The sequence below is a fragment of the Dendrobates tinctorius genome, unplaced genomic scaffold (assembly GCF_039654945.1).
Source record: "Dendrobates tinctorius isolate UK_male_01 unplaced genomic scaffold, ASM3965494v1 ptg000006l, whole genome shotgun sequence".
Taxonomy (NCBI): domain Eukaryota; kingdom Metazoa; phylum Chordata; class Amphibia; order Anura; family Dendrobatidae; genus Dendrobates; species Dendrobates tinctorius.
Window position 1 is genome coordinate 17,044,471 of NW_027361674.1, and position 25,399 is coordinate 17,069,869.

A 25,399-nucleotide genomic window follows, 5' to 3' on the forward strand; every position below is an offset into this window, starting at 1 on the left:
CCCATCCTGCCGAATCCTGGGGACCATAGTGACCAGCACGGGTTTTTTCTTTGCGGTCTAGGTCAGGGCCCAGCACAGACAACCTTCTCTGTTCCCTCTCCCGCTGCTCTGCTGCCAGTTGTCGGATGGTCTCCTGGCAGTGGGCCTTCGTCACTTCCTCCTCTTCCCGGGACTGATCTCTGCCCACCCTAGCCCATGGTACTATGTTTAGGGATTCCGGTGTTCCCCCCGGGGGACTGGTATCCCGGTCTCAGACCAAATCTAGCACGACCTGGCCAGCCGCTGCGACCGCGGTACACCCCAAGATCTTCCCAGGTGCAGGGACGCCAGACGTACTTGGAGCATCCTGGCGGCACTCCGGTGCAGATTGGAGATAGCCGGCGGCAGCGGGGATATCCACCGGGATGGGGCAGTGAGGCGGCAGAGGCGCCGGTGGAGCAGATGGCTCCGGGTCCGCGGGGGTCTCCGGTGGGATCTGCGCAGCCGCGTCAGGTCCAGGTGTGAGCTCCTCTTCCTCCGCTTCGGCTCCCTTGGCAGCATGGAGCGGGAGGGAGATGCCCACAGATGCTGCTGGGGTCATTGCAGCCGTCTCAGGTGCTACTGGGTCTTCCTGGGGGAGATCCGGTGCAGCGGTGACAGGTACTGGTGTTGCGGGTACCGCAGGTGCAGGCCCCTCCTGTACGCGCTGCAGGTTCAATGTCCATAATGCTTCCTGCCTCAGCCGCAGGCAGCACGTCAGCTGGGCTATCTCGTCTTCTAGCTGTGGGCGGTTCATCCAGGAGACGGGGTTGGAGCCTTCAGCCATGGCGCCGGGGAGATTCAACTCAACCTCCACGCTCCACAGGCCTCCTCCCTTCTTCTTCCAAGATGGCGTTTTGGCGTTCTTCCTCCTTCCTGGGCTCTTTTCCCGCCACCGGCTCTCGCCCCTCCTTCTGAGGGCGGCGTCTTCTTCCTACTCCTCCTTACCAAGCAAGTATACGAACCCCTCAGGGGGTGGGCCATGTTGCTGTCGCATAGAATTTTGGTCAGGGGAGGCCCAGGACAGTCCGCTGTTGTGAGCTCATTTTCGGGTTTGCCTCTGGCTTCTGGTGAGGGTTATGGAGCTGGCTGTGCTGACAGAGGAGTAGTGAGTTCTCTATTTGGACTCCCTCTGTTGGTGAAGGGAGGTAATGAAGCTGATCTAAATGGCAGAGACCGGCCACCTGAGGAAGAGGACTGCGATTGAACATCAGGAGTTTCTGATTGGATTTAAGGCAGCCGACTCCCTAGTTTCTTGCTGGTGATTTTTCCTGACTGTTGCTCCTGGTTTCCAGTTTAGTTCCTGCCTTCCTAAAGCTAAGCTTTCTCTGCTATTGTTCGTATGAGTTTTTGTCTGGTTTACTTAGCTTTTGTGTTCAGCCAGCCCTGGCTGGGACTGGGCTGAATTCCCATTTTGTCTCTGATCAGTTGATCTCTTTTGCTCTGTCTTCAGAATATACCTGAGTGCTGATATAGTGATTTGAAGTCTAGCGACTTCAGGGCCTTTTTCTATCAGACGTGTTGGACATTCTTTTTGGCAGGGTTTTTTGCGTGATTGCAGACAGCAGCTTCTCTTTCCTGTCCTTTCTAGTTAGCGAGGGCCCCATCGTTTGCTCAGTCTATCTTTCTACCTGTGTCTGTGTTTTCATCATGTTTCACCGACAATACATGTTGGGGGCTGTCTATTGCTTTGGGGTCTGCTCTGGGGCAGTTTAGATTTTCCCTTTCTTTCTTTAGGCTTATTTAGTTCTCCAGCCGTGACAAGGCATCTAGGACCACCGTAGGCATGCTCCACGGCTACTGCTAGTTGTTGTGGATAGGATCAGGGGTCTGCAATCCGCTAGTTGCCAACCTCTCTGGTTTTCTGGGTTTAGCTTGCTTTTTGTTTTTTCCTCCTCGGTGACTCATTCATAACAGAATCACCAGCCATACCGCAGATTCTAGGGTACTCAAAAGCAGGAGAGAATTGTAAACAAAAAACAAAAAAAAAGTTGTCAGAACGTTTTTTTTATATGTATATTTTCTCCTCTTTTTCTCTGGGGCCGTAGGAGGATTCTTTTTTTTTTTCTCGATGGAGATTAAGCAATTGTCTGATCGTGTGGAGCAGCTTGCTGCTGAAGTGCGGGGAATTTCCGCCTATCTCACTCATTCACATGCTGTTTGAACCAAGGATCACTGCTCCTGATGTATTTTCTGGGGATCGGTCTAAATTTTTGAATTTTAAGAATAATTGTAAATTATTTCTTGCCTTGAAGCCTAACTAATCGGGGAGCTTTGCGCAGCAGATTAAAATTGTCATCTCCTTGCTGCGCGGCGATCCCCAGGATTGGGCGTTTTCTTTGACACCTGAAGATCCTGTTTTGACTAATGTGGATGCATTTTTTCAAGCCTTGGGGTTGTTATATGATGAACCTAATGCTATTGATCAAGCTGAGAGAGCCCTATTGGCATTGAACCAGGGTCAGGATCCTGCAGAGTTATACTGTCAGAAATTCCAAAAGTGGGTGGTCCGTACTACATGGAATGATAGTGCATTGGCAGCTCTCTTTCGGAAAGGTTTGTCTGAGACTTTAAAAGATACTATGGTGGGATTTCCTGTTCCCTCTGGTCTTGACGATTCTATGTCATTAGCCATTCAAGTTGATCGGCGTTTACGTGAACGCAAGACTACACGGGAGGCGCTGCCACATTTTGAACAAATGTCTGAACCTATGCAATGTGATGGAGTTTTGTCTAGGGCGCAACGTCAGGAGTTTAGAAGGCGTAATAAGCTGTGTTTTTTCTGTGGAGATGCCTCTCATGTTATTTCTGTCTGCCCTAAACGAGAGAAACGTTTTGCACACACATTTGCTGTGGATGGTGTACAACCTAAGTTTCTTTTGGCAATTACTCTGATCTGCTCCTTATCCACATTTTCCGCTAAGGCTTTTGTGGATTCAGGAGCGGCCTTGAATCTAATGGACTTGGATTTTGCTAAACGTTGCGGTTTTCCTATGACACCTCTGTGGACGCCTATTCCTTTGAGGGGTATTGATGCTACTCCTTTGGCGAAGAATAAACCTCAGTTTTGGGCCCAGGTGATAATGCGGGTCTCCCCAGACCACCAAGAAAATTGCAGATTTTTGGTGTTGCATAATTTACATGATACCATTGTTCTGGGTTTTCCCTGGTTGCAAATCCATAATCCGGTTTTGGATTGGAAGTCTGTGTCTGTGGTGAGTTGGGGTTGTCGGTGTGCTCTTGGTGACACTCCTGTTTTCTCCACCTCTCCCCAGTCGCATGACATTCCTGACTATTTGGCTGATTTTTATGATGTATTTAGTGAGAGCAAGTCTGCGTCTTTGCCTCCTCATAGCAGTTATGACTGTGCAATTGAGTTGAGACCTGGGTGTAAATTTCCCAAGGGTCGACTTTTCAATTTATCTGTGCCCGAACATGAGGCCATGCGATCTTATATTAGGGAGTCGTTGGAGAAGGGTCATATTAGACCATCCTGTTCGCCCTTAGGTGCTGGGTTTTTTTTCGTGGCCAAGAAGGATGGTTCATTAAGGCCTTGTATTGACTATCGTTCCCTCAACAAAATTACGGTTAAATTTCAGTATCTGTTACCCCTGATTTCTGATTTATTCTCCAGAGTTAAAGGTGCTTGCTGGTCTACTAAGCTTGACCTCAGGGGGGCGTATAATCTTATTCGCATCAAGCATGGGGATGAATGGAAGACGGCATTTAAAACTCAGGAAGGACATTTTGAGTACCTGGTGATGCCTTTTGGGCTCACTAATGCCCCTTCTGTCTTCCAATCCTTCATGAATGATATTTTCTGGGACTTTGTGGATAAGTTTTTGATCATCTATCTGGATGATATTTTGATCTTTTCCAGGGATTGGTATTCTCATGTGGAACATGTTCGGACTGTGTTCTGGATTTTGAGGGAGAATTCCTTGTATGTTAAGGGATCGAAGTGCCTTTTTGGTGTACAGAGGATTTCATTTTTGGGATTTATTTTGTCTCCGTCAACTATTGAAATGGACCCGGCCAAGGTACCGGCCATTTATGATTGGGTTCAACCCACTTCTTTGAAGGCTCTCCAGAAGTTTTTGGGTTTTGGTAATTTTTATCGTAAATTTATAGCTAATTTTTCTGGTATTGCTAAACCACTAACTGATTTAACTAAGAAGGGTGCTGATGTGCTGAATTGGTCTTCAGAGGCTGTTTCGGCCTTTCAGGAGCTGAAGCGGAGGTTCACTTCTGCTCCGGTTTTGCGGCAACCTGATGTCTCACTTCCTTTTCAGGTGGAGGTAGACGCTTCAGAGATTGGTGCAGGAGCTGTTTTGTCCCAAAAAGATCCGGTGATGTCTAAAATGAATCCCTGTGCCGTCTTTTCCCGAAAGTTCTCCCCATCTGAACGCAACTATGACGTGGGGAATCGGGAATTGTTAGCCATGAAATGGGCATTTGAGGAGTGGAGACATTGGTTGGAGGGAGCTAGACATCAAGTTGTGGTCCTCACTGACCACAAGAATTTGATTTACCTTGAGCTGGCCAAACGCTTGAATCCTAGACAGGCTAGGTGGGCCTTGTTTTTTACGCGTTTTGATTTTGTGGTCTCCTTTCTTCCAGGCACTAAGAATGTTAAGGCAGACACCCTTTCTAGGAGTTTCTTTGCTGATTCTCCTATTGTGACCAAGCCTACTACCATCCTAGGTGAGGGGGTAGTTCTTTCTGCCATCTCGCCCGATTTGAGACGTGCTCTGGAAGAATTCCAGGAGGACAAACCTGAGCATTGTCCTATGGGAAAATTGTATGTTCCTGACCAGTGGAGGAAGAGAGTGATGTCTGAAGTTCATTGCTCCGCATTGGCTTGTCATCCAGGTATTTTTGGTACCAGAGATTTGGTGAGTTGGTCTTTTTGGTGGCCTGCCTTATCTCGTGATGTCAGGAATTTTGTGCAGTCCTGTGGGACTTGTTCCCGGTCTAAACCCTGTTCTCGCTCTAGTTGTTTGTTGATGCCCTTGCTGGTGCCTAAGAGGCCATGGACCCATATTTCAATGGATTTTATTTCTGATCTTCCTGTCTCTCAGAGAATGACTGTTATCTGGGTGATTTGTGATAGATTCTCTAAGATGGTCCATCTTGTACCACTCCCAAAGTTGCCATCTTCCTAAGAGTTGGTACCCTTGTTTTTACAACAGGTGGTTCGGTTGCATGGGATTCCTGAGAACATTGTATCGGACAGAGGAGTTCAGTTTGTTCCCAGATTCTGGAAAGCCTTTTGTTCCAAGCTGGGAATTCAGTTGTCCTTCTCCTCTGCGTTTCACCCTCAGACCAATGGGCAGACGGAGAACAAACCAGACTTTGGAGTACTATTTGAGATGTTTTATATCTGCTGATCAGGATGATTGGGTTTCATTTTTGCCCTTGGCTGAATTCGCTTTAAATAATAGAGCTAGTTCTGCCACCTTGATGTCGCCCTTTTTCTGTAACTTTGGGTTTCATCCTCGATTTTCTTCAGGGCAAGTGGAATCTTCAGCCTGCCCAGGTGTTGACACTGTAGTAGAGAGAATGCAGCAGATTTGGGACCAAGTAGTGGATAAGTTGTCTCTCTCCCAGGAAAAGGCCCAGCGGTTTTCTAACCGGCATAGGACCATTGGTCCCCGGTTTAAAGTGGGTGATATGGTTTGGTTGTCATCAAAGAATATCTCTATGAAGGTGGCTTCTCCAAAGTTCAAGCCAATATTTATTGGACCTTACAAGATTTTGGAGATTCTTAATCCGGTTTCTTTTCGATTGGCTCTTCCTGTTACGTTTAAGATCCATAACGTGTTTCATAAGTCGCTGTTGAAGAGATATGTTGAGCCAGTAGTTCCTACGGCTGCACCTCCTGACCCTGTATTGGTTGAAGGTAATGTGGAATATGAGGTAGAGAAAATACTGGATTCTCATCTGGCTAGACGGAGACTCCAGTATTTGGTCAAGTGGAAGGGTTATGGCCAGGATTACAATTCTTGGGTCTCTGCCTCTGATATTCATACCGATAGATTGGTTCGTGCTTTTTATCGGGCCCATCCTGATCGGCCCGGTGGCGTGGATGAGGGTTCGGTGACCCCTCCTCAAGGGGGGGTACTGTTGTGAGCTGATTTTCGGGTTTGCCTCTGGCTTCTGGTGAGGGTTATGGAGCTGGCTGTGCTGACAGAGGAGTAGTGAGTTCTCTATCTGGACTCCCTCTGTTGGTGAAGGGAGGTAATGAAGCTGATCTAAATGGCAGAGACCGGCCACCTGAGGAAGAGGACTGCGATTGGACATCAGGAGTTTCTGATTGGATTTAAGGCAGCCGACTCCCTAGTTTCTTGCTGGTGATTTTTCCTGACTGTTGCTCCTGGTTTCCAGTTTAGTTCCTGCCTTCCTAAAGCTATGTTTTCTCTGCTATTGTTCATATGAGTTTTTGTCTGGTTTACTTAGTTTTTGTGTTCAGCCAGCCCTGGCTGGGACTGGGCTGAATTCCCATTTTGTTTCTGATCAGTTGATCTCTTTTGTTCTGTCTTCAGAATATACCTGAGTGCTGATATAGTGATTTGAAGTCTAGCGACTTCAGGGCCTTTTTCTATCATACGTGTTGGACATTCTTTTTGGCAGGGTTTTTTGCGTGATTGCAGACAGCAGCTTTTCTTTCCTGTAGTTTCTAGTTAGCGAGGGCCCCATCGTTTACTCAGTCTTTCTTTCTACCTGTCTGTGTTTTCATCTTGTTTCACCGACAATACATGTTGGGGGCTGTCTATTGCTTTGGGGTCTGCTCTGGGGCAGTTTAGATTTTCCCTTTCTTTCTTTAGGCTTATTTAGTTCTCCGGCTGTGACGATGCGTCTAGGACCACTGTAGGCACGCTCCACGGCTACTGCTAGTTGTTGTGGATAGGATCAGGGGTCTGCAATCCGCTAGTTGCCATCCTCTCCGGTTTTCTGGGCTTAGCTTGCTTTTTGTTTTTTCCTCCTTGGTGACTCATTCATAACAGTCCGCGCTCTTTTCTTAGGACCACCCATATTATCACGCCGTTCTTCACCGCACCGGCGGCCATTTTTAGCATTCATTTCACAGTCTATTGAATTGGGTCTTCTGCACATTTTCAAAAGATTCGAGTCTCAGGCACACAGAACCCGATGGCATCGGGTCTCGTCATCCTGTTCGTGACGCCAGAAATGGGTCACCCTCACACCCAGGGCTGTGGGGTACTTGGTACCGGGCCCGATGAGCTTCAATAGGAGAATGTCACGGCAGCTGTAACCCAGCCCGTGGCCCTGGGCGCCCATTGTAAAAGGGATTGTTTCAGTGTGCTTATGGTGATGAAAGTTTATAAGTGATTCGTGATCCCACCTGTGGTGTTCGGCAATGAAGATATAAGCCGATGCAGCAGACAGATCCTCTGGGACAGATGGTGTGGTGCAGCAATGATGTTATAGCCCTCCACAGGCAGGGCTGTAGTCCCAGGGCAGAGTAAATTAAGCGACATGTAGATGGTGTAGTGTCAGGCGCAAGGGATGTAGCAGTGCTGGGCAGGTTGGCGCAGGAATAAGTGGAGGACACCAGGGCGTGTAGTTCCAAAGCTTTACTCACAGTCTGTTGTACAAACAGGTGCCTGCCTCCGTGCCGTGTCCTCCGGGTCAGGGACTCAGTCAACCTCCAGGCCAGATGGAATACTCCTTTCCAACACTCCGCCAACATGTGCCTTTCTGAACGTCTCCTCTTATAGCGCCTTTAGGTGAAGTACTCCTAGTACTGAGTTACACTGGAGTGCCTCCTGTCCGGTGTTCTTATGAACTCTACTTGTATGGCAGACAGCTGTAGCCTGCTTCGGGGACTCCTTGCTACTAAGTCCCGGCTCACTATCCAGTTGCTGTTGTGCCCCCAAGTCTTGTGTGGGAATAAAGTGGTCACTACTTCTATTCATCCTTTGTCTGCTGCAGGACCATTAGTATCCATACAACCTCGGGGACCGGGCCCTGGCCTTGCGCTTAGAACTTCTAGGAAGGGTTCTCTTCTAACCCAGGTCCTCTGTTCTCTTTTACTCCTCACGTTCCGTACTGATCTTCCTCTCTATGGAGAGTCAGGCTTTCAGTCTATGTTGCTCTCTCTCCCTTTCCTGTGCCAGCAGACCCAGGTCACTGGGATCTGTTGCAGCACTTCCATCCATCTAACCCTCTCTCCGGGGATCTTCTCTCCAGCTCTCTAACCAACTGACTGACTTCTAATACCAAACTCTTCCCGCTCTTTGTAATGTAATCTAACTCCACCCACCTCCCAGCACGTTTTGTGTTCCAAGCAGAGAGCCACCAATGGGTGCTTTGCTATACTCCAAGCAGGGAGCCGACGAAGGTGCTTTGCTACACTACTTTGTGGTGTGGGGTGCAGGTGTTGGAGTGTGGTCAGGAGTCTCCACCTTACCTGGATGGTGGGATACCACACCTCAGGAGGAGGTGCAGTACCTCTGTGGCGACTGAGCCTCAGGGGCGCAACAATTGTACATTTCGATCAAATCAGGTCATTTCTCAGGCCATTGGTTCCTTTCTTCTAGTGGTAGGATCTGCAATAAATTGATCACCAGATGATTTAGTTTTTCACAAAGACCATTGTCTTGTGGATGGTATGGAGTTGTTCTGATCTTTTTACATCCATAGAGGGAGCAACATTTTTGGAAGACCTCTGCTTCGAAGGCTGGACCTCTGTCTGTCAGCACTTGATCTGGGTAGCCATGGGGTCTGCAGAAATATTCCTGGAATGCCTTTGCAGCTGTTCTTGCTGTTTGGTCTTTCACTGGAACGACCACTAGGAAATGGGACTAATGATCCACTATTGTTAAGGCATAGGTATACCCTGATCGGCTTGGGGTTAGTTGCTCGTGGTCTAAGGCCACCAGTTCCAAAGGTTGTTTAGTGATGATGGGCTGCAAGGGGGGCCTTTGATTGGCAGAATTCATTCTTCTGAGATTACATGGTCCGCATTCCCTACACCACTGTTCAATAGACCGTCTCATACCTGTCCAGAAGAAGCGGTCGCGGGTGACTACTTCCAGCTATTTCCAACCAAAGTGTCTCGCTTAATTGTGGTAAGCCTCCAAGACCATGGGCACGTCCTTTTTGGGGACCACGATCTGCCATACCAGTTCATGCGTGAGTGGGTTAATAGCTCTTTGGATCAACTTGCCTTCAAAAAGGAACAGCTTCTTTCTCTCTTTCCACAACTGTTGGACATCCGCAGGCGCATCAGGAGCTGGAGATGAATCTGCTTCTCCGAGAAGTTCTTTGACCATACATATAGCCGGGTCACTGCTCTGAGTCTCTGCCCAACCATGGTGAGGTAGTGGATTAAGGGAAACTTCGTGAATGGCAAGACTTCTCCCTATCACGTGGTTAGAGTTTTGGGAGGCACCGTGGTGGTGGAATGCCGGCGTCTCTATTTCTTCCAAGTCTTGTAGATCTTCTGCTGGTACCAGAGCATTTGGCATACGGGACAAAGCATCAGCATTGGCGTTTTTAGTGCCAGCTCGGTATTTAATGGCAAACTCATAATTGGACAATCGAGCCATCCATCTTTGTTCCAAGGCGCCGAGCCTGGTGGTCTCCAGTTGGGTAAGGGATTGTTGTCCATATAGATGGTGAATTTAGATCAGCCCAAACAGTGCTTGAACCTCTCGGTCACTGCCCAAACGATAGCCAAGAATTCTAGCTTGAAGGAGCTATAGTTGGTAGGGCTCCTCTCAGTAGGACGAAGCTTCCGACTGGCATAAGCAACGACTTTCTCCTTACCCTGCTGTACTTGAGATAGGACAGCTCCTAACCCAACATTGCTGGCATCAGTGTGCAGGATAAACGGCTTATCATAGTCTGGATACGCTAAGATCTCTTCTCCAGTAAGTGCTTGCTTAAGGATGTTGAATGACTCATCCAACCTAGCATTCCAGTCTATCAGCGGACTCTTGCCTCTGGCCTTTTCGGGTTGGCCAACTAGGAGACCTTGAAGGGGGGCTGCCAACTTAGTAAAGTCTTTGATAAAGCATCTTTAGTATCCTACTAGGCCTAGGAATTGTCTGACCTCTTGGATGTTGGTGGGTACTTGCCAGTCTCTTATGACAGTCACTTTATCTTGGTCAGGTGCTACTCTTTCTGCACTCACGACATGACCTAACTACTGCACTTTGGGCTTTAGGAGATGACACTTAGATGGTTTTACATTTAAGTAAAGTTGGACAACGCCTCCAAGACCTCTGCCAGGTGTTGCAGATGTTTCTCATAGGTCCTGGAATATACAATCATATCGTCCAAGTACAATAGCATTGTCTCAAAGTTCATATGTCCAAGGCAACATTCCATAATTCTCTGAAAGGTCCCAGGAGCACTGCTCAATCCGAACGGCATGTAGTTAAATTCACATAGCCCCATAGGAGTAGTGAATGCAGTTTTTTCTTTGTCTGCTTCAGCAACAGGAACCTGCCAGTACCCGCTGGTTAAGTCCTAAGTGGAGAAGTACCTAGCTGATTTTAATGCTGATAGATACTCCTCTACACGCGGTATGGGGTATGCATCTTTGTGAGTAATTTTGTTAAGTTGTCTGTAATCTACACACATGCGCATTGTACCATCTTTCTTTTTTACTAACACCAGGGGAGCTGCCCAAGTGCTGTAGCTATCCCTGATTACCCCTGCTTGTTTCATTTCTCTTAGCATACCTTTTGCACACTGATAATGAACTGGAGGTACGGGACAATACCTCTCTTTGAAAGGTGGGTGATCTCCTGTGGGGATGTTATGTTGAAACCCTTTTACCTGCCCAAAATCCAAGGGATGCTTACTGAAAACCCTCTCGTATTCTTGTACCACTCGCTGCACTCCATTTTTCTGATGTACAGGAGTGGAGTCAGTACCAACTTGTATCTTTTGGAACCATTCCTCCGTCTGAACAAAAGAACCATTGCCATCCATCGCTTCTGACGGAGTCAAGGCTTCTACAGCCTGAATGTCGTTGTTGCTGACTGTGAATAGTTTGAATACGATTGCATAACAGGGCAAGCAAGCTTCCTCCTCTCCACAGTTCATAACACGTACCGGGACCCTGCCCCTTTTAACATCAACAATTCCCCTGGCCATCAGCACAGTAGGTCTGCTATCTGAATAGACTGGTTCAAGGAGAGCTTGGTAGTCCCGTCCTCTGATGCCTATGGCTGCTCTGCACCAGATGAGGGTCTCACTCCTAGGGGGAAGCATAATGGAGTAGGGATCACTCACCCTTACACTACCAATCTCTCCACCAGTTAACACCACCTGCTGTTGCTGCACAAGGGCCTTGATATCTTTAGTGAGGACATGCTGTTCATTGTACGGGGCCGACTCGGCTATGTCTTTCAAAATGGTGATGACCTCACTTAAACAATTTTCAATCACATTTGTGTCTAATGTTAGGTTGACACTCTGCTCTGTCCACCTCTACCACCACGAGACCTTGAGCTTTGAGATCCACTTTCCCCACTTTAATGACAACCTCTTTGTACCCCACCTGTGTCAGAGGTTGACCATTACTTGCTATTAATGACAAGTCACCATCAGGAAGTTGGGTGAAATCAGCATCAGTCCAATATCTCTGGTACAGTGTGTGAGGCATTGTGGTTACCTGTGATCCAGTGTCCATGAGGGCGGTGAAAGGGATACCATCCACTACCACAAGTATAAGTGGACGTCCTCCAATATACCTGTTTCTCCAGTTAGTTGGACCAGATTTTCTTACTCCTGGGGGTTGGTCCTCGGCCCCAGGGGTCGCCCATTTAAAGGACATTCCCTTTCAATATGATCAACCTTATGGCACCGTTTGCAGATGGGTCTTCCAGAAGAGTCAAATCGGTCTGTTGTTCTCCTGCCGGTGCGAGTCAGTCATCGCTGATGTTGCGGCATCCTCTTTGGCCGTCGCCATGGGAGATCATCTGGGCTTGATGCTAGATGGATCCTCTCTGTGGGGGAACAAGTCTGGAGAGTCTGAACAGTTTTACATAGAGCAGCCATATTTTTAGTCAGTTCCTATATGTGCAGCCGTAAATCTGCAGTAGAATCATCAACTGGAATCTGCACATGCTGTACTGCAGGCACCTGGGGTGAGGATACTGCCCCCTGGTGGTATGTAACTGCAGGATGTTTAACTGGCTCAGTGCAGACATAGGTAGATTCTCTTAAGATACGGATGGATCTGTCCTTAAACTGAACAAAGTCCGTGTCAGGGTTCTGCAATGACATCATGCGCAGTTGTGCCTTACTGGAATCAGAAATAAAGACCTTCAATGAACTGCTCTTTCAGCATTTTGTTCTCATCTCTTACACTGTCTGGATCAATTTGTTTAATGACCTGTAGCGCCTCCTGCAGGTTAAGGGCATAGTCTCTAATGTGACTTCTGTCTGCAGCTGAAAAATTGCATCTTTATTTCTGAAGCAGTACGGGTGTCAAAAGTATCCTTTAGTTTAGCAAATATGTCTTTTACAGTCTTTTTATCAGTTGCTGGCCAAGATTTAACTTCTCTCTGAGCAGCGCAACTGAGCTGACTTGTAAGTATACTGACTTTCTGCTCTTCTGACATGGGGTAAATTTCAAACATTTTGCACAGCTTCCCTTTGAAGTCACTTAAGGTGTGTGATTCGCCAGTGTACTGTGGCAGCCATGTCGCACCCGGTATATAAGGCATGGTGAGAGGCAATATGGGAGCTGCAGATGCTGCACCCTGAGCGTCGCTTGGATTTGACACCTTCCCCCCCCTATTTAACCCTTGCAGGGGTGCGACTCACCGCTTCAGTTGCTGCAGGTCGTTGCTCCTGTAGGAATTTAGGCACACACAGAATCCTGTTTGAATCCTGTTCATGACACCAAAATGGCGCTCCCCAAGGGCTGTGGGGTACTGAGTACCTGGTCAGTTGTCTTAAAGGGATGTGTCACAGTGGCAGTGACCCGGTCCGAGGCCACAGGCGGTCATGTAAAAGTGGAGTATTGATTAGGGATAAAGTTTATGTAGTGATTCGTGACGCCAGCTGGAGTGTTCGACTGTAGTACAGCCGGCACTACAGATAATCCCTGGGGGAGTAGATGGTTATGGCAGTGTAGATGTTTAACCCTCTCCAACCAAGGCTGACCCCCAGAGATTGTGATGGAAGTAGAAGGCGCGGAGTAATAAGGCAGGAGACAAAGAAAGTCACTTTATCATTTACTGTAGTTGAGGTGCAGTTCAGAGGAGATATTACAACTCCCATCAGATTTACAGTCTGCTTTGCAAAATGGGAGTTGTCCTTCTCTCTGCTGTGACTCGGTGTAAGCTTCCTGCTATTCTAATACCTTCAGGGACCAAGGCTTCCCGGTGTTTGGAACTTCCAGTACAACCTCTACTCACCGTGTTTTCCCCCTCTGGCAACTTGCAGCTTGGATCCTGTGTGAAGCTCAAGTTCCTTCTTGCACAATCCTTCACTGATCCTAGTTTGCTGCAGTCTTCCTGGGGGAAAACACTCTGCTGTTGGTTGTATAAACCCACACAGTCTCTCAGCTTACCACCCTGCTCTAAAAGCATGGATGGCCTAGGGGCTGACACCCTGATTCTTCTTAGCTTTACTCCTGGAGGGAGCACATGTCATGGCTTCCAGGAGCGTTCTCCATTTTCCTCCACCGTCTTCTTCACTGAAACAACAACTCGACTCCCCCGCCCCAGTTAGGGTATGTCTGCAAAGCTCTAAGCTTCAGACAAGTAAGGGAGTGAGGTAAATTGTGTGTGTGTGTGTTGTGGTCTCTAGCAGAGAAAGCATAACTCCCATTGCTCACAAAACACATACAAAACAGTACATATTTAACCCTTTTGTGGCGGTAAAGACGCAGGATGCCACAGATGCATAAAAAAGTGCTGATGGAATTAGATTTAAGAAACACTGCAGTTCTTGAACTCACTCAGAAAAAAACCAACAAACGTGTGCATGAGATTTCTGAAATCTCATTGCTTTTGCTGGTACTGTAAAAGGCAGCTTCTCATTTTGCTTGTAAAAAAATACTGTAAAAACGTTGCTTGTGAACATAGCCATAGAGTAAAATAAAGTATCCATTCAGATAGATGGTAGAAAATGAGTTAACTCCAGACTGGTCACGTGTCAGGACATTGAAGAAAATTGTGCTTCTCATGAATCATTTTATCCTTAAAATCATTTTATAATAAGGAAGGATGTTTTTGTAATTTGACATTAACGATGTACAGTATGTAGTCCTGTGTCTGAACAACAAACGACAACAAAAATGCAAAAATAATTTAATAGCCTGAATGTAATCTTTTATTAGGTCCACAAATAGTATTCTCTCCTTCCTGCCTTACAAGATCACTTGTAGTCTCACATGCTTACACCATGCTGGGCAGAGATACTTTGGGCCATTTGGCTCTGTGTGTCTATAACGCCAATTGCTGGAGCCCTTCCCCTCAGCAGCTGCTGCATGGAAGCGAGCAACTAGGACTGTTGGGAAGACAACTGTTTTTGTGGATTTCTTTCTGGTTTCAGTTGGCAGCTTTTAAACAGTCAACATGTCTGTAACACACTCTCATAAGAAGCAACTGCAAGGCTTTACAGCCAGTAGGTGGTACTTGGAGTATGGAAATATTACTATCTCCCTTCTTGGAAGACTGAAATTAACTGTTTAGTATAATAATTCACTAAAAAGTTTATACAGACGCTAATGCATAATATTTGCAGATTACATATGAAATGGTTCACATATGCAAATGCACAAATGAGCTATATGAGTTGCACATAGCAAATCAGAAAAAAATGCAGAAGGCTCAGAGTCCTGCATTATCTCAGTTAGTGATGAGCGAATGTGCTCAGATAAGGTGTTATCTGAGCATGCTTGGATGCTAACCGAGTTTCTTTGATGTGCTTGAAAAATTTGTTCAAATCCCTGCTCCTGCACGTCTATTCAACAGCCGCAACACACACAGGGATTGCTTATCAAACAGGCCGTGTGACATGCAGCCGCGGGGACTTGAACATATTTTTTCGAGCACACCGAAGACACTCGATTAGACCTTATCAGATCACGTTCACTCATCACTATTTTTAGCATATTTACTACTATCTCATACATCGGACTTCAACAAAATCCTAAAGGAGTGAAAAACAGCCTTGATAAATTCCTTGCATTTTGGGTTATCTTTTCGCAGCCAACTGGAAATCTACATCAGCTATGGGCTGGCCAAAATTTTCACTATTTCTAGGGTAAGATATAGTAAATCTGCTGGACAACATTTGGCCAGTGCCCCTTCTCCTGTTAAAGTTTGCAAACATTTAGTGTGTTCCAAAATTTTTTGTGCAAGAAAACTGCCACAAATTACTTGATAAATTCTGCCAAATATGTGCAGCAGTGGTGGAGGCTGAAGGATTGCTCGCTGACATTCCAAGGGTTAAATTCTTTTGATGTTCATGTATGTTATTAAAGGATGATACCCAGTGGGGCTGCAGTTAGCAGAGACAGGGTTAACTATAATGGCCAGTTCAGTTTGGAGAACTGAGAGTTAGGGCTCATACTCACTTGTGAGAGACTTGCACGATTCTTGTGCAAGTCTCTCGCATGAAAACCTGGCACTGCCGCCGGCGCTGGAACCGGAACATGCGGCTGCATAGAAATACCTGTAGCCACACGCTCTGGTCCCAGTGCTGGCAGCAGTGCCAGATTTCTATGCGAGAGACTCGCATGAGAATAGTGTGAGTCTCTCGCAAGTGGGTATGAGCCCTTAGTAGCAGGTCCAGGAAGTGACAGGGCCAGTCGGTGTGTGGAGCATAGGCGGACATAACGCATGTGCAGCCTGTGCGGCTCCACTGGGGCCCGGAGGTGGAGGGGGCCCCTGCAGGGAGGCTAATAATGAGGGCAATCTGGCCTGTTTATCTGACCCCAAGGCTCCAGGGGGGCCCCTGGCCAGATTGCCCTCATATGTGGCAGGCAGGAAGTGATCCCTTCAGCTCCGCTGCCTACAAGAGAAAATAGCAGCGGAGCGGAGCTGCAGGGACATGTCCTTCTTCCTGCTCGTGCTTCCTGTCTCTGACACAGCGCGGCAGTGCCAGAGAGAGTAAGCTGCTGGGACAGTGATGGTTCAGCTGCGAGAGAGTGTCCAGAGAGGTGAGAGGTGCTGTGTGTGTTTTGGTGTATGTATGTGTGTTGTGTGTGTGTGTAGAGATGAGTGGTGGTGTGTGTGTGTGCGTGCATGAATAGCGCTGCGGGGGAATGTGCAGAGAGGTGAATGGTGCTGTCTGTGTGTGTCTGTGTGTGGGTAGGTGGAGGAGAAGGTAAAGATGGGGGTAATGGGGAGAAGGCAATGATGGGGTGATGGTGAGGGCAATGATGGGGATGGTGGGGGAGGAGGAAATGATGGAGGTGGTGGAAAGGTCAATGATGGGTGGGGGTGAAGGCAATGATGGAGGTGGGGGAGAAGGCAATGATGGTGGTGGGGGAGAAGGCAATGATGGTGGTAGTGGAAAATTGGTGGGGAAGAAGGCAATGATGGAGGTGGTGGAGGAGAAGGCAATGATGGTGGTGGTGGAAAGGAAAATGATGTTGGTTGGGGAACGGGCAATAATGGGGGTGGTGGGGAGGAGGAAATGATGGAAGTGGTGGAAAGGGCAATGATGGGGTGGAGGAGAGGACAATAATGGGATGCGGGGGGAGGAGGACAATGAGGTGTGTGGGGGATTGGGATGGGAGGAAGGGGGACTTATAATGGACTTAGGAACAGGGGGAGTTGGAGGAAGACATATCGCTTATTATGTCTAACACAGTCCCTTAGTATATAGTATACTCACTTATTATGTCTAACAAAGTCCCTTAGTATATAGTGTACTTATTATATCTAACACAGTCCCTTAGTATATAGTGTACATACTTATTATGTATAACACAGTCCATTAGTACATAGTGTACTCACTAATTCTGTATAACACCATCCTTAGTTACATAGTTTATTCTTTTATTATGTAGAACACCGTCCCTTATTACGTACCATCCTCTCTAGTTATATATGGGGCCGTCCCTTATTATATAGCTTCCTCTACTGTTACAGTTCTGTCTCTTACATAGTGTATTGTTATTTTTGATATTCACAGCACCCTCTTTTATTACATAGTCCCCTCTCTCTTCAGATGTAAAATGACTGCTGATGGAGGAGTCAGTGACCAGACGACCAGTCCATCACTTCTCCATTAGAAAAGAAGCTTTCCCATCCTCCATCAGCCATCATTGCATTATACAGCTAACAAGACATGACGGTATGTAATAAAAAACAGGGCTCTATATACTCCAGTATGTAAGGGACGGTGTTGTACATAACAAGAAAGGGCACTTAATAATAAGGGATGGCAATATACATAATAAAGGCGAATATGTATAGCTTTGTCACCATAAAAGGAAGGGTGCCCAGACACATTTCGTGCACAGGGGCCCCAAGCTGTCAGTGTCCGCCCCTGGTGTGGAGAGCAGTGTGTGAAGCAGCAGGTCTAAGTCAGAGGCTGCTAGGGACAACATGGACCTAATACTTGGGCAGTGGATTGCCAAAAATACCCTTCTGTGTGATTCCATATAAATGGCCTGGGGCAACCTCAAGATGGATGATGGGATCCTGGGGAGAACTCAGCCTTTGAAGCTACATGGAAAGATGGACTCAGACTACAAGGGGTGGAAGGTATTGCAATCTGAATATACTGCTAGTGGTGGTGAAGATTCTCTAGGGCTAGAAGAGCCAGTGAGAGAGACATTCTATTTATACCAGGGCTGAAATTGTATCCGGTACCTGTGGAAAAGGTGACAACTCATTGGGCCTTATCCTCTACATCTGCCTGTAAATACTGTGAATACTGTTCCAGAAGAGGGATTCCTGGACTCAGAAGAAGAAGAGGCCTGCAGCTCTAAAGTAACTGTGATGCACTTCACAGATACCAGCACACCAGGACTGGGACACAAGATGTCTGTAGGATGCCATAGCGAGTGGGAATAGAAGCTCGCCCACGACTACATCGTTTGGGCATCATACAGTTGGCACAGTCGGCAGGATGATATGGCTCATGGCAGAGATGGAAGAGCGCTGGTATACATGCGGCCCAAGATAGCAGCCTGAAAGATGGATTCCTAGATGGAAACATCGCCTATTGTGGGCTTGGACGGCACCCAAGGGTGCAAAAACATGTTCAGCTGCCACAAGTGACAGTCCAAAGGAGGATGGGCCCAGTGGTCAAAGGTCAGCCTTCAATGGGAGGTATGTTCCTGAGGAAGGCGTGGCGCAGTATGAGGTGCGGCCCACTGAGTGAAAGAATGAGATGGAAGGGGGCGCGGCTGATTGTGGAGCTGCCGAGAGTGAAGCGTGACATGGCGGTTGCATCAGGAGTTCAGCCCTGGAAGAGGCGGAGCCAGGTGCGCAGGAAGCGCGCCACTGGAAGGCGTCGAGCGCCATTTTCTCAGCGACACACGAGGAGTGAGGTGTGTAGCAGCAAGTCCTCTGCAGATTAAACTAGACCCCAGTGAGCTCTACGGCTGTCAGGAAGGCACCAGTGAGGAGGGGGTGCTGGAGATTGTCACCCCCGGGGTCACAGCAGGCAGCTAACACACAGCGGGAGCTGCTCAGGAGCCGTTGCTGCTGCCGCCGATGCTGTCCCACCAGTGGATGATGGGGCCGTAACCAAACGTGGGCCTCTTGGCTCATGAGCCTGAGGTGAGGTCCGGCCACAGGAAGGTCCTGTTTTTTAACTGGAGGGGGATAGAACAGGACATAATGAGTATCCCATAAGGAGTATCCCACCGGTCAAGAGTTACCCCAACTACAAGCTGTGGTGGGTGGCTGAGTGCACTCCACCCATGAGTGTACTGGAGTAGTGGAAGTGGACTGACCTGTTCCTGCAGGGGTGGCTCAAAGGGTCTAATGCAACTTTGCGAGAATTAGTCGAGGCATCCCAGACCCGTGTATGAGTTGTCCAGTTCGACATCAGGAGAGGATATGGATTCCTTGAGGTGGAATGGACAGGGAACGAGTTCTACGTCAGCAGCAACATGGTGAAGAGGAAGTATTTACCCTCACAGTTACACAATCTACATCCAGGGGAGATTGTGGAATTCGTGAAATGCGAGTGTCAGCGGGGCTGGTATGCAGCCACCTTGGTGTACCTGCATACCTGGGAAGACATCCTAGAGCAGGACCAGGAAGTCTTCAAGCAGAGAGCTGAGAGAAAGGCCCACCAAGGGGAAGGTGGGACAGTCCCTGCAGAAATGGCGCTGTGCCTGAGACCAGAAATCCTAGTGGGGGGAAGGTAATCCCCAAAGGGTCTCTTAAAGAACTAGAGGGTGCTACCGAAATGTGTCAGAGGGCCGTGGACTGGCTGAATCTCCTAAGGCGGCGCCACCATCCAGCTTGCCAGAATTGCGGGCTAGGAAGGTAAACCCCACAATGCCAGGGTTCAGTGGTGGTAATCTGGCCACAGCAAGACAGGTGGTCCAAAAATTTAGGTCACCTTCTTTGGCCCTACCCAGGTGGGCTGTGGGACTGTCAAAACAGGGGAGTACTCTGGCCGACTGAAGTTCCCCGATCAGCCTTGGAGATGGAGGAGACCGCAATTCCTCACTGCCTGGGCTACCTTCATGGAGGAGAGGAGGAAAGGCCTGGAAAAGGCCTTGAGGAGAGAACTAACCAGGGACTCAACGTCCACTTCAGCCTAATTGTTGAAAGTTGCAGGAAACTGCTTCAGACTGGTTGTAAGAGGGGTTTTGTTGTTGCAGCACATTCCCTGTTGGGGATGGACTGCCCCAATCTGTGCCAGGACTGTTTGTCAATCCACAGTTTACATTTAATGAAAAAAAAATCCTGGGGACTGTTTCTTCACCTTTGGGCCGGAAAAGGCCTGAAAGCGGTTAAGTCTGAATTTTATTGCTGCTGAATTTTGCTTTTCTTGTTGTACCTTTTTCTGCTGGAATAACCAAAAAAAACGCTTAAAAGAAGCATCCCATTCATTTTAATGAATTCCATACTTTTTGTGCATATTGATGCGTTTTTTTCCGCGAAAAAGACGAATCGCGGTAACAAAAACAGCATGTTCATTAATTTCGCGGAAAAATCCGCATTTCTAGCTATTTCCTATGAGACTGGGGACGCTCTGGAAAAAACGCCTAAAAAGCACGAAAAAAAATGCGCGTTTTCTGGGAAGGAGTCCGGTTTTCAGTCACGAATTTTCTACAAAAATTTTACAAACACGCAGCCTTAACGTCAATATCGACCATTTCAGAGCCTGCCGAATGACATAGGATAAAAGCCAAACCAGATATTCTATTTGCAAAACAAATGTTCTAATTTGGCTGTAGCATGGGCATCTGACTGGGGTCTAAGGGGAAACACTAGACTTTTAGTACTCCTTCCTCTCTGAAAAAGCAATTTCCATATTTAATTTCCCAGAGGAGCATTGCATGGCCTATAAGCCTCCTTACACTGGTATATCACTCTTCACACCCCAATCAGAGGCCTGTCATACAGCCAAACCAGATACCTTGTTTTGCACTGAGGAAGATCAATACCCCTAAACACGTGTGTGCAAATAGGGTATCTGGTTTGGCTTTTATCCTAAGTTATGTGTCAAGACTCGTTAAAGGGTCTATATTGACTTTTATGATTGTTATACTAGGTGGGGCAAGGGTTCTAGTCCTCTTCCTCTCTGAAAAAGGCAATATGTGTGAGGGGTGCCAGGGTCGTAGTCGTGGCTGACAAAGATTGCTCAATCACCCCTGGCCTCCCGCCACATGCATACAATGTCCCCTTTGCAACGTACCTTCCTTAACGCCTTTTGAACCATCAGGTCCTCTCTGGTCTGCTGTGGGTTCACTCCTGATGGTTTCACACAAACAGAGACATAGCCCAGTTCCAACTTGTAATAAACAACTTTACTTGAATCAATCCATTCTCAGTACGTCCAGCTCAGTTACAGCAACATCACAGGGAACATCACAGTACACATCCTTGTTTATTTCTGTGCTTTCCCTTACTTCTTCTAGAATGCTCCCGGGTCGTACCGACTCGTCCGGTACTGCAGCGTTCCTTCTGTCCAGTTTAACTACTTTCAGTAGTTCCCCTGTCTGTTTTGCCCCAGACATAAGGGCATCTGCCCATGTAGTCAGCTGCCATATCTTGATGCTGCCCTGCATTCCTCTGTTGCCGTGACCTTCGGTTCCCAAGCCCTGGACGTCTGGACTCCTAGCTTGAACGTTACGTGGTCAACTGCGTTGCCCGTACTCTAAGGCCCTGATGAACTGTCTGGGCTCCCTGGCTCTACTAACTAGAATGCAGAAAATTCTCTGCCTTACCCACAGTTGGCCCCTCCTAAGTTAACTGTTACCTATCCTAATCTAAGTGTGCTAAAATGGCCCCCTCTAGTGGGCTAACATAATTACTACGCTTTCCCTGAACAATAATATACATATAGCAGCATTAAGTAAATGACATTATTTACAAAGTAAGACATTCAGAACCGGGACGTGTTTAGGGCATTAAACAGTTTCTGAGACCCCTTACGTATGCATACTTATCTCCCTGTAAATGAAAGCCAAGCTATCACTCTGTCTCTGTAAATTCTGGAAGAGTGGTAGTGGAGTTAGGAAAAATTGAGTTTTATTATGCCTCCTCTCAGCTCCACTGGGGATTGATGGATTAGACTCTAGGAGATTGACCGTTGGTGGCATATCCTTGCAATATCATGCTGATGCATTGATGCATCTTCTGTAAGGGAAGCTTTTTAAGTTCTAGTTACTACATTTCAGAAAACATTGAGAGCACTTTATCACATTTTTCAGATTATAAAGTTTCTCCTATGGCCTAGCTGACACAGATTGTATGAAGCTATTTTATGCATTTCACCAATTTTTACTGAATGGAGACGTTTGCATGTAATTTGTACAGATTTTATGCAGATGTCTGGTGTAACTAATTTCCATATCATCAGTAGCATTATATTTATGTAAATTAGGAAATGTCAGACCTGACCTCCTGACACTAGGGGACCACATACTAAAATGTATGAGTTTATATTTATTCTGAAAGCAGATAGTTATTTTCAGTTCTGTCCTAAATGACTAGTATATCTATATTGACAACCCCTGAATGAAATACATTTGCATGCAAAAGTACCTATTTTTCTAACATCCTGATTGTGGGGATAACTAGAATATTGGAAACCTGAAAAGGAGCATTAACACATTCATTTTTATTGCAGAAAATCTATATGGAATCTCTGTTAACAGATGTCTCGCAGTATGAGAAGGCAAGAGACAGGAGACGAGAGCGCCTAAATTGCTGAAAGATTGATGAACTTTGTGGCTCGAGCATTATATTGCCAGTTTTCCGGGAGGATCAACTTACTGTTGGGTATCTGCCAGAGTCGAGGTTTGGCTTTCCTTTATCCAGTGCAAAGATTCAGATCATTACCTTAGACTTGTGTCAAGACGGAGAGACTGGTTGACCAAACCCCTGGTGCAGAGCTCATGAACAACCTGACCTGCCAGCCTCCTAGTAGCAGGTCGCCACATATTTTTTATTTTATTTGTTGTGCGGGTTGTAATATTTCATTCTTGTAAATGCCCATGTCAAATGTATTAATGTTTTTCACCATATACTGCACCCTTTTTTTACTACCTAAGCCAAAATGTAGAAAAAAATGACCTTTTGGCTTAATAATAATAATAAATTTTATTCCGCAGCACTTTACATTTCAGAGGGGATTTGTACAGACAATAGACATTACAGCATAACAATAATCACATACAGTAGATTATAACAAATACCAAGGGGAGTGAGGGCCCTGCTCGCAAGCTTACAGTCTATGAGGAAAGAGGTAGACACGAAAGGTGGGTGGTAACGGTTGCCCTGATTGTATGGACCAGCCATAATGTTAAGTGTGTAACAGTACAAACACAGAGGGCTAATGGAGGCATAAAGCATGTGGGAACATGATGCGGGAAATCTGGTTATGGTAAAACTTTTGGCTGTGCCACACAGGGATAGATTAGGTTAATGTGTTGAGGCGATAGGCCAGTCTGAATAAATGCGTTTTCAGGGCACGCTTAAAATTGTGGGGATTGGGGACTAATCGTATTGACCTGGGAAGTGCATTCCAAAGAATTGGCGCGGCACGTGTAAAGTCTTGGAGACGGGAGTGGGAGATTCTGACTATTGAGGATGCTAACCTCAGGTCATCAGCAGAACAGAGGGCGCGGGTAGGGTGGTATACTGACACAAGGGAGGAGATGTAGGGTGGTGCTGAGCCATGGAGGGCTTTGTGGGTGAGGGTAATAAGTTTATACTGAATTCTGGAGTGGATGGGTAGCCAGTGTAATGACTGGCACAAGGTAGAGGCATCGGTGTAACGATTGGTGAGGAATATGATCCTGGCTGCAGCATTCAAGACAGATTGGAGAGGGGAGAGTTTGGTAAGAGGGAGACCGATTAGAAGAGAGTTACAATAGTCGAGACGAGAATGAATAAGAGAAACAGTAAGAGTTTTTGCAGAGTCAAAAGTAAGAAAAGGTCGAATTCTAGAAATGTTAATGAGGTGCAGATGACAAGAGCGAGCCAGTGATCGAATGTGGGGGGGCAAAGGAAAGCTCGGAATCAAGTATGACCCCAAGACAGCGGGCATGTTGCTGGGGAGTAATAGTGGAACCACACACAGAAATAGCAATGTCGGGTATACTGTAGGTACATTAGTAGAGGGTGGAAACACAAGGAGTTCAGTCTTTGACAGGATGGATGTCTTTGGCTTCAAATATTACATATTTGCGATGGTATTGCTATATGAAAGTCACAAAAAAGTTGTTTTAGAAAAGGCGCAGAACAAATTAATGTATGTTACACTATTTCTAACCATTCCTCAAAAGTTGTAACTAGCACAAAAATTCAACAGCATCAGGTAGCATTTGTCCCAATGGTCTTTCGCTCATTTCTAACATTGAGAAATGTACCAAGAAATATGTAGAAAAAGTTGCAATATGAGAAAAAAAAAAATGTTTGCATTGACATGATATCTGACACATTGGTAAACATTAGGGAGAGTATTGCTAGTCTTAAAAGTTGTGCTGTGGCAATTGCACTAAATGTATGATTAGGGTACAAAATTTGATAAATATGGATTGTCAGATTTGATGTGAGTACATTAAAAGACTTGGCATGAATAAGGAAATTGTTGATAAATGTAGGCCAGTATATGCCAAAGATAATGTCCCTGATTCATCAAGACTGATATTTTTCACAAGAGCAGGGTGGAGTGCGAGGCTCCTCATTCATTAAGAGGTGCAAATTGGCATGCGCCTTCACCACAAATCATTCCTCAGTCCCTTCTGGATTAAGATTTGTGTCGTCTCTCATCATGAATTTGGACTCTGGTCCATCAGCCATGTTGGTAGTATGTGGCCACCAGACCAGAGCCCTATGGACTGCTTCTTACCTGCCAGAATCCCCAACACCTCTTGTGATTCGTAGCACCAACATCATCTTTCTAGCATGATGCACACATGACATTGCACTGGGACAACTTACAAGAAGAGACTTCGGGATGCTGACACATAGAAGAAAGTTCACAGGGCTCTGATCCAGCAGTTTCATACTATCAACATGTCTACAAATCTTTGTGATCATCTCTAATATAACCTTTTGTAAGTTTCATTACAATCTGAGACTACTTATTACCTAGGGAGAACCAGCTGTGGGGACCAAGGAGAGACTGGGCACGTTTTTTAAGCCCTAGAATGAATTAAAGGCAAGTTGAGCATCAGTCCAGCATCCGTAGAAATATCAAAAACTTCTCAATGCAGTGTTTTTTGATCTGCCTCTAGAATCTGTCTGGCCGTATGACTGGAACAATCCTCTTGATTCCAGGGCTAGACACAGAAAAAAAGGGCCCTTGTGCCAGAACAGGATATGGACCCCTTGCAGTCCAAAAACTCATCACAATGCACCCCTTCATGTGTCTGCGTAAGGGGTTGTAAGATATGTAGTACCTTTTCCCCAACCCCTTTAAGTATATTTGCCATGCTGCTATTTAATGTTACTGTTGTTGTGTATGTCTTATGTAAAATGTGTATTATATGCATGTTATATTCAGGGATAGTGTATTACTTCGGGTTGGCCACTAGATGGGGCACAATGTAAAAGGGGAGCATTGCCTCAGATGGGCCACTAGATGGGGGAATTGTATTATATAGTATAGAAATGGTTAATATAGGAGGGGCACGGTGGGATAAGGTGTAGAATGTTTCCTGATAGGAGTCAGTTGGGGCCAAGGCGCCCATAGCTCAGGAGGGCAGGCTAACCCTGGGCAACACCGTGCC

The 25,399-nt window shown here is 46.6% G+C and overlaps 1 long non-coding RNA gene across 1 annotated transcript in view; it reads left to right on the forward strand.

Annotated features, from left to right (window-relative positions):
* LOC141084824 (uncharacterized) overlaps nt 1–22,776 on the forward strand; it is a 209,271-nt gene extending 186,495 nt beyond the window's left edge. The window contains exon 2 of the long non-coding RNA XR_012231132.1: nt 22,291–22,776. This is a non-coding gene — a long non-coding RNA (uncharacterized lncRNA). The remainder of the gene's footprint in view (nt 1–22,290) is intronic.
* The last annotated feature ends 2,623 nt before the right edge of the window (nt 22,777–25,399 follow it).